Here is a 9,240-nt window from a genome sequence, read left to right on the forward strand (position 1 = left end):
TGTTTTGAAAATTTTTGGCTATAGTTGTAGTTCTCCAAAGGAAAACCGGTATTCTCTATAACCTTCGGCTCTGATACCATTTCTGTCACACCCCGCTAAAGCGGAAACACGAGGCGTGACAGTATAAAGGGTTTCATAGCAAAAATTAAAAAACAACACCAACCATAGTATTAAAAATCATTACAAATTTACAATGGGTTTGAACAACTTTTAAAAGAAATTACAATGAAAATTGGAATACAACACATGTGAATTGTAACGACCCAAAAACCTCTTTCTTAACGATGTTAGTCTTCCGTTATATAGGATTAAGTTGTGCGTTTATTTCGTGTAGAAATGTATGCTTAATATATAATAACATGAACAAAAAGATACTATTTATGATTTAAAAGATTTAATTAATATTTTGAATGATTATCTAAGATTTATTAATAATTCAAAATGATTGAAAATGGGTTATTTTATTTTATATTTAATCTAATTAAACGATTGTACAAAAAAGGAAAATCTTATTTAATATGGTTAGGGTTACTATTGGAATAGGTATCAAAGTTCAAGGACCATAGATGTAAATTTGAATTCAATTGATGAATTAAATCTATAAGCAATCGTAATGACAAGAATGTTGTAACTAATTGAGATTTAAATTACTTATAGGATTTAACCTATAATCAAAATGTATAAAATGTGTTTAATTAACTTTAAAATTTAATTAAGGTAATAAGTTAAGTGAATATATGTCTAGGGGCTGAATAGTTAATCATAGAAACTTTAATTGAAATGAATATAAGACATGGGGATTTTAATGAAATTGGAGAAGTTATTGGGGACCAAAACTGTAAATTGATCTTTAATCAATTTCATGCGATTATGGAAGCGGCCGTATCTTTCCATCTCCTTCGTTTCTGTTACACACGACGCATATACCAACCGTCTGCCCTAATTACTCTCGCATACGTTTCTCTAAGGATACCTGATAGGGTTACACCAGACCCAGGAGAAAAGATAAGAAGATGGATAAGAGGGGATATAGAGAGAAATAGAGAGATATAAGTACGCGAGAAAGAGTGCCGTATCTTCTGAAAATTGAAGCAGGAAGAAACGGAGCCTTCTTTGCACCTGGTAAGCTTCTTTCTTGACCTTGAAAGATCATACACTTGTTAAGGTCTGTGAATGTTTTAATCGGATATAGAAGTTGCCTAGTAAAACTTAGTTTGTGAAGCATAAATATGTGACACCACGTTGCTTACTTGCTGCCAAGTTGTAGCCCTTCTTTTCCTCCCCCGGTCTTGGAACTAGCTGCCAACTCTCTGTTCTTAATCCTTAAACGAGACATGAATGACTTTCCTTTTGGTACCTGCTCACGGAACAACTCCAGATGGGATAAACGACCAGGTGTGTACTGGAGTGCTTGGCATGTTCTCCATGAGTGGTTGTTATTGAAGAAAGCTTATGTCAAAGAATATACGTCTCTCTTTTCTTCCTTTTCTTCTGATTTCACGAGGAGGGGCTGTCAATAAACATACATCAGTTTTACTTTTTTTCTTTTGTCTATCTAATCAAGTTGATTTGCTGCCAATTCCATCCTTATCACATGTTTTTTCTTCTTCTGTGTAACGATCTTGCTGCCTGAATTTAGCAGCCATGTGAGGTGGGTAATCCTTCTGATTTTAGTAATCTACTAATCTTGAAACTACAGACAATCATATCCCTTTCTGGTCCAGCCATAAAAAAAAGATAGTTTAGTCGTGGCTTTCTTATGACCATATATATAAGTTGATTAATTAACTTACAAACAAATTAGATCATGTGTATATTATTATTATTATATATATATTAAAGTTATGAAGAAAACGAACAGTAAAGTTCCTAAGATGTTGGCATAAATGGTCCCTGAACTATAAACATACGTTCGTCACAGTTTTACTGGGCATTTTATGGAAATATTTAGATTCTTATATCCCGATCCTTCCGACCGCATCCTTATCAAATATCTTCAGCCATCCATTGTCCATTGCTGCTTCCGAAAGCTTCAGCAGGAGCTGTCGTCAACTGTGATGGAAGAAAGGGGCTGCTCCGGTAGCGGATCGCGAAGGGGAGGTGGGAAAAACTGTTGGTCCTGTCGTGGTTGACCCAGATTAACCCGCAAAAACATCAATCGGTGCCATACACGATCCCCTCCACACATGCTTCAACTTTGTCGACGCCTTTCTCCATCTACCATTTAATTTCCAAATAATCCGCCTTCTAAAATTAGTTTCCTTTTCTGTGCAGTCGATTGAACTAAAGCAGGACGAAACAAAATTGTGCCATCATTCAAGGGCGTGCGACGCAGCTGGCGGCGTCGACGGCAACCATCTTGGTAGGTCTTCTTCCGACTTTCTTCTTTTCTTTGTTTTATGTTCTTCTATTTTGTCGTATTTCCCGTGGTTTAGGTTTGTATTGGGTTGCTCCGCTTTAACTTATCCTCTTTTAGGTTTCATGCTTTGTCTTTATCTCTTTCTTTTCTTTGCGTTATCAGATGCACATACCTACGATTCTTTGTCTTTGTTTATATTTCACAGCCACAGAAAGAAGACAACATATTTTTTGTAATTTCGAACCCAAAGAAGATTCCTACGGCTTGCTGAGGTAAATTAACTTTGGTTACTTCCTATACCCGCCAACTGTTTGTTAAAATGCTTAGAATCCAACACTGAAATTTTAGCTTTTTTTTACATTTTTCATTGGTAGGGACAGTATGTGAATCAGATTTTGAAAAAGGTCGGATCCATACAAGTGTGTGCTGGTGTTTTAGGTGAGTATTGATTCTTATATCATTCAAATATTTCCTTCATTAATGTGTTTTGACTTTTGGTATTGTATATGTAATATGTTAATGAATCAGGGAAGGTCTTCCCTATAATCTTTCATTACTGTTCATGATGATCAACATCCGTGCAAGTACTTGAATAGAATGGTCTGCCTATTTATCAGTTAAATGGTTAGTTTCAATTTAGTGACTTTATTCGGTTAAGTTTCTGCCATCATAATACAACCTAAAAATGAACGATTAGTATTTGGTTTTTGATTATATTTAAACTCTGTTTTCTCTTTTGTAGGAAGTTGGATGTATGCATCCCATTTTATCATCCATTCTTCTCTGCCTTCTTCCTGATTCTATTATGTTCTAAAATGCAAGAGTTGGATTGAATTTCAGAGTTATTCCACCGCCTCAACTACTGGATAGACTCTTGTTGCCGCCGCTCACCGTTACTTTATTGCCTCTCAAATCCATGAAACCAACCTCATCGATACTTCCTTAAGGTCAGAACGAACCCATACGTCCTTCACCTTCACATGGAAAATAGACATTGACGGAGCGCGGTGCCAAAAACTTGCAACCGTACAGCTTGCTTTTGGTCATCGGTTGATCATGCTATTCAATTCTCAATTTAGGTGGGATGGTATACTTAACAATTTTATATTTTAAATTAGATTTTTTAAATGTTTCAGATTGCTCGATATTGAGGACAAGGAAGAGCTTCTGGTCAAGGGTTTTAAAATTCAAAGATTGACCAGAAGCAGTATCTTTGGACATTCTAATCACCCGAATACAGTATCGTCATTTGTGTATAATCAGATAGTTTGAATAATAAGAAGAGTTATAGAAAGTCCAAAGATTGACGATACTGTATTCGGGTGATTAGAATGAGAATTAGTAAACAACCTTTTAGTAAACAAACTATTGTGTCGGTTTTTATTTCAAATCCAATTTCAGTTACATTTTCTAACTCAATTTATGACTCAGGTGGTGATGTGTATGAAATCATGCGGGTATTCGAGCTTCAATGGGTTCCAACGACTTCTTTTGGTGTTACCATCGACTGTAAGAAAACACTGATTGACAAGGATTGAATACTTGAATATACTACATGCAAACATAAAGATGGGGATATTCTTCAAATTGGTTATATTCCTCTTCCCTTTAACCATTACAGGTCCACATTGAGGTCAAGGCCAACTTCTGATTTTATTTTTTGGCTAACATGTGAAGGTAACTTCTAAACCATAGATGACAATTTTGAAATATGTTGAAATTCTTTAACTACAAAGAACTTCTATCCAGGGTGTTTTGTGTACTACCAATGAACATCCTTTATTTAATACATCTCAAGAAATTTTTGTATATTATTGTTTTTTGGTTATTAACCAAAACCGAACCGAATAAGGTTTGGTTTAATCAGTTTTCTGTTTAATTGGATTAAATTTCTATTAAATCCAAATAGCAAACATCTATATTTTACTTCACTCAAATCTTTTCCTATAAATATCGACACTTAAGTCTATAATAAACATAACTCAAAGTAAGAGGAGTAAACATAAATTAAAGATGTGTAAAAATAAGAAAACATATGTTGATCTGTTGAATGCTTGAACCCGCTTCCTAATATAACAATAATTGCTTGCAAAACTGAAAAAATGTTTTCAATCTCAAAATATTGAAAAAATAATAGTTTCAATACACCATCAACATCAACATTTACATGCTCTTTGCAAAATAAATACTAAAAATAAAAACATATTATGAATTTATAATTATTACAAGATACTTTACTATTGAACACAAAATTAATTCTAACAACAAAAATAAAATAAAGATACATTTTTTGACTATGATATATGATTTTATTAATTAATTAATGTTGGATTTTCATTTTTACATGCTGAATAAAATTTATGTGTAGCTAAGAAGTGATAAAGTTCATAGTTACCTACAATAAGTTAAACCTTTTGTAGCTTCCTCAAATGAAGAAGTATTGCTTTTTAATTTCCATTTCTTATTATGGTGGACAATAGTTTAAAAATATAGCGTCAATAACAGAAGAAGAAATTAACGAAGCGTGTACATATGAATTACTTATATAGCTGTCATGAAAGTGGTGTTTTGTGAATTTAAGATGCTTATTCTTTTTACGGTTCCCATAAGTAGTTAGAGTGTGCTTCATATTTTTAATATATATATATATATATATATATATATATATATATATATATATATATATATATATATATATATATATATATATATATATATATATATTGAAAAACAGTTTTAGCTCAGCCTCTTTTATCCTACAAATTTTCAAATGCAAATTTGTTATATTCCATATCTAATTCTGTCATAAAATTTGTTATTGCAGAGGGAAGTAATATGGAGACTACTAACCCTTAGAAATACTTAAGATGGCAACTTTGGTGAATGATATTTTGAGGTATATTTATATGACTACGATAAGCAACTCAAAGAAACTACATTGCTCTTTCATGAATTTAACTAACCCTAATCTCCACAGTATTTTAGGACATAGAGGCTACACTTACCTACGAGAACCACCTTGATGGGCAGGCATGATTACAAGTAAGTTATTACAAACCAAAAGAAGTTGATCTACTTAAAAATATGAAATATATTTCATTGAATTTGGCTTTTGATTAACTTATAGTGATTGTAGTTCAAATTTCAAAACATGTAGTTATTCGGCATCTTACTTTCATTATCTCTACTATAATAGCATCTTACTTTCATTGTTTCTATTATAATACTATAGTTTTATTCTTTTTCGTATTGAGGCATCATTTCATTCTTTTCTCAACTTATCATGCAATTTAGAGGAATTCAACGATGATGCTGATATTGAAGATGAATATGTAGTAGAAGATGCGGATCCCAAAGTAAATTGCTGATTTACTAGGTGTTTTAAATAAATTCATACAAGTTATTAACAAATCATTCGTATTGTAGATTTCACACTAAGATTAACTTTGGTTAAAAAATTTTGTGGGGAAGGGTATGCTAGACTACAGCCCCCACATACCCTTGCTTTGGATATTTTGAAAAATCTACCAATTTATATGAGTGTAAATTTTATAAGGTAGATTTTTTAAAGTAGAATGGTGTAATATGCACAAATAAATGAACCAATTGTTTTTTGCAAACAAATGCGGGTGTCAGTGGCTGGTGGGACATTCTTATGGAAAACAAGAGGTAAATTTGTAATGTCATAACAATGACAAGGAGTTGTACGTCCCAAGATTCCTATGAAGTAGGGTGTGTTGATGTTTCTACATCTGACCAGAAAAAGAATAGAGACTCTTGGGTGTCAATTGACATTATTATTATTAGAACATGGCCGGTGATCGTAAAGGCAAGAAATTTTAAAATTTGTTACTTCAAGATGAAGTTTAAGTAATCACCACATAAATGTCGTGGCTTATAATTTTGGCAATATAATGAGATTTATTAGTAAAGATAAAATAATAACAATTGCATGCTAATTTTAAAGTGTTAAAAAATATCTGATTTGTTAGCATGTATTAAAAGTTATGCTTATAAACAACAATAAAATTAATTTAATAAAGCAATATGAGATAAACTAGATATGCGTTTACTAATAATCAAGTTATCTTAGCCTAAACTAAATAAATATATACTTTTGTTTAGGTATTTGTTGAATCAAAGAGCTACAAATTCGCGTTTTGAAGTGATTTCACTACCGAACCAAAGGTGAGTCGATAGACTTTTCGTACACCTTGTACATAGTCGAAAACTACTTTCTGGAAACGGGTCGATTAGTCAAATTAGAATATTATCATTTGTTGATTATTCCAATGTATGCATTATGAAATATGTTACCGTTTTGCCTTTATGTGACAATTATATGCTTATGAAATTTGGTTGACATGCATATCTTAGTACTTGATACGATTAATTGAAACTATGATATGCTATATGAAATGACTGCTATGTGACTATGATCTTGTTGAGTATCTTCTTGGTATAAATGTTATGAATCTTGATTATGATAATATAAATATTGCATGCTTGTACTTGATTTACGATCGATTATGCGGGGTTATGCGTAGAGGGCAAGGGTAGAACCTAGCACTTAGCATGAAACCCTATCCGGATACATTCGAGCCTGGTTGGTTGAAACATACCTTCTAGGAAAAGAGCTTAAGCCATTTACGAGTTGCTTGATCTTTCTAGATGCTCGTGCGACACATGGTACGCGTACACTTCGGTGTTTGCGGACTGGAGTGATGTTGGCCATTCGAACAAGGCTTGTACAAACATCACGTAGGTGTTGGCAGGTGGCGGACGAATGTCACCGCTTGTACCAACACCAGAACGACACCGCGATGTACTTGTACATTGCATAGTCGGAGTAGTGAAAGTGGAGTCTTGGGGTCAGTGTGACCGGTGGGAGTCGCGGACCACCTAAAGCATTTGGCTGGCCAGGCACACAAGTAGCGAACGGGTTTCCTTTGGGGTTAGGTATTACTACGAGACTACCTATGCCTATATGATTATGATACATTCCTTTGATATGATGATATACGATTACGATATGATTATGCATGAAATACAATTGATGTCACACAAATGAATGATACAAAGTTAAATAATTGAATTTTATGTGAAAGATGATTGATTATTGATTGATATGTGAATTTTGTTTGTATGATTATAATTTGAATGATTGACCCGTTAGGGGATGGTATGTTTTCCCTTTGATTGTGTACAAACTCCTATTGGCTCACGAAGCATTTGCTGACACTTGTTTCTTTGCTTTGTGCCTTTACGAATTGTACAGGTAGCTTAGGAGCTTGGCTTGGTGAGATGGGGTCACTTTTGGGTAGTTTATCCTTAGAATAAAGACGCCACTTGGAAACGTTATTTAATTTTTGATACTTATGCTTCCACTACATTTAAATACTCTTGATATTTTGGTTTTGAATTGAACGTAACGTTGTGGTTTGAAATGTTTTTGAAATAAACAATGTTTACAGTCTTCCGTTGCATTTTTCCATTAAAAGATTTTAAGAACAAATGTAAAAAAAATTGAGCAAAAATCATGACGTTACATGAATGCTCCTAACAGTGAAGGGTCCCTAAGTGCCACTTACTCAATGATTCCTGAAAAAACAAGTAAAACAAGCGTCAACTATAAAAATAGTTGGTGAGTACTCACAGATAAAAAAAATAATAATATTGGTTTCATGAATCGAAATCAAACTTTTGATAAAAGTTTCCATAAATAGAAATATATTGCAAAAATGAGTATTAAGTTTGCATAAACAAAGTTCGTTGTTGTAATAAGAAACAAAGTTCATTGCTATAATTAATAAACAAGTTTATTGCCATAATAAATAACAAGTTTGTATGTGCATAAAGATTCGTATGTGCATCAAGTTTCCATTCATGAGTTCACAACCCAAGCCTAATGACTGAATCGTGCCCTATTGACTACTATGTGTATCGCAAACATAGTGTATACAATGGTAAAATGCACTCAAGCGAATCGTGCGAGTGAGGACTTGTCTTCCTCCTTATAGCGCTATCCATAATAACCATAGGCTCAAAAGAGTTAATGAGTTGTGTCTAGAGATTCCAGGGACTTAACCGCGATACAGTCCTCATGAATTAAAGTAACATACACATACATACGAAATATAGCAACCAAGTTTCATACGAGTCAAAATAAATACAACGAACATAAAACGTTTAGGACATGCTTTTCCACCCCAAAACATTTAAAAACTGAAAATAGGGGAGTGGTGAATACTCATAATATGCATTGAGATGATGCAAATGGTGCCTTCAAATACGATCCATTTGTACCACTATCTATTCCTACACGATGTTACACACTAATGAGTCTCTAATAGAAAGCTAACACTAGTATATTTGCTACTACAATAGAATTATGCCAATATTGTGTCAAAATTTAATATTGGTAAGTTACAAACATTTTTCTGAAATGGTGAAGTTTTATAACTCATGTGATTAAGACAATTTTGGATATTGATTTCCAGATTTTTGTAATATTAATTGAGGGTATTTCAACATAGTGTTTTAAGCTCTTAAAAAGCCAAAATATTATCAAACAGTTTCCAAAAATTGTCAAACTTTGCATTTTCATTCTAAATATAGTAGAGGTCTTCCATAAATTTTCCATTGAATTTTTGATATGATTAACTATTTTTCCAAAATTTTAAGCCTTCATAACAATATAAATTCGTGAAAAATAGCATCCAAATGATAAAAATTCCCAAACTTTTTATGATACTGCCATTACACATACTTAAGCTGGAAAAAATAGAAAAATGGATTTCTAAATTGTTTAAACCAATTTTATGATTTTTGTGCATTTATTCTAATAAAAATTGAAATAATTTGAAAACAGTTTCCAAAAT

The 9,240-nt window shown here is 32.7% G+C and overlaps 1 long non-coding RNA gene across 1 annotated transcript; it reads left to right on the forward strand.

Moving 5' to 3' along the window:
- Nucleotides 1-830: 830 nt before the first annotated feature.
- On the forward strand, nt 831-7,759 carry LOC145129056 (uncharacterized). The gene is made up of 12 exons (XR_013717263.1): nt 831-1,122; nt 2,275-2,362; nt 2,565-2,631; nt 2,734-2,797; nt 2,888-2,983; nt 3,102-3,438; nt 3,791-3,868; nt 3,981-4,036; nt 5,184-5,255; nt 5,337-5,401; nt 6,485-6,547; nt 7,638-7,759. It is a non-coding gene; the product is annotated as an uncharacterized LOC145129056 (long non-coding RNA).
- Nucleotides 7,760-9,240: the final 1,481 nt, after the last annotated feature.

The sequence above is a fragment of the Lactuca virosa genome, chromosome 8 (genome assembly GCF_052849685.1).
Source record: "Lactuca virosa cultivar CGN04683 chromosome 8, Lactuca_virosa_CGN04683_v6, whole genome shotgun sequence".
NCBI classification, from domain to species: domain Eukaryota; kingdom Viridiplantae; phylum Streptophyta; class Magnoliopsida; order Asterales; family Asteraceae; genus Lactuca; species Lactuca virosa.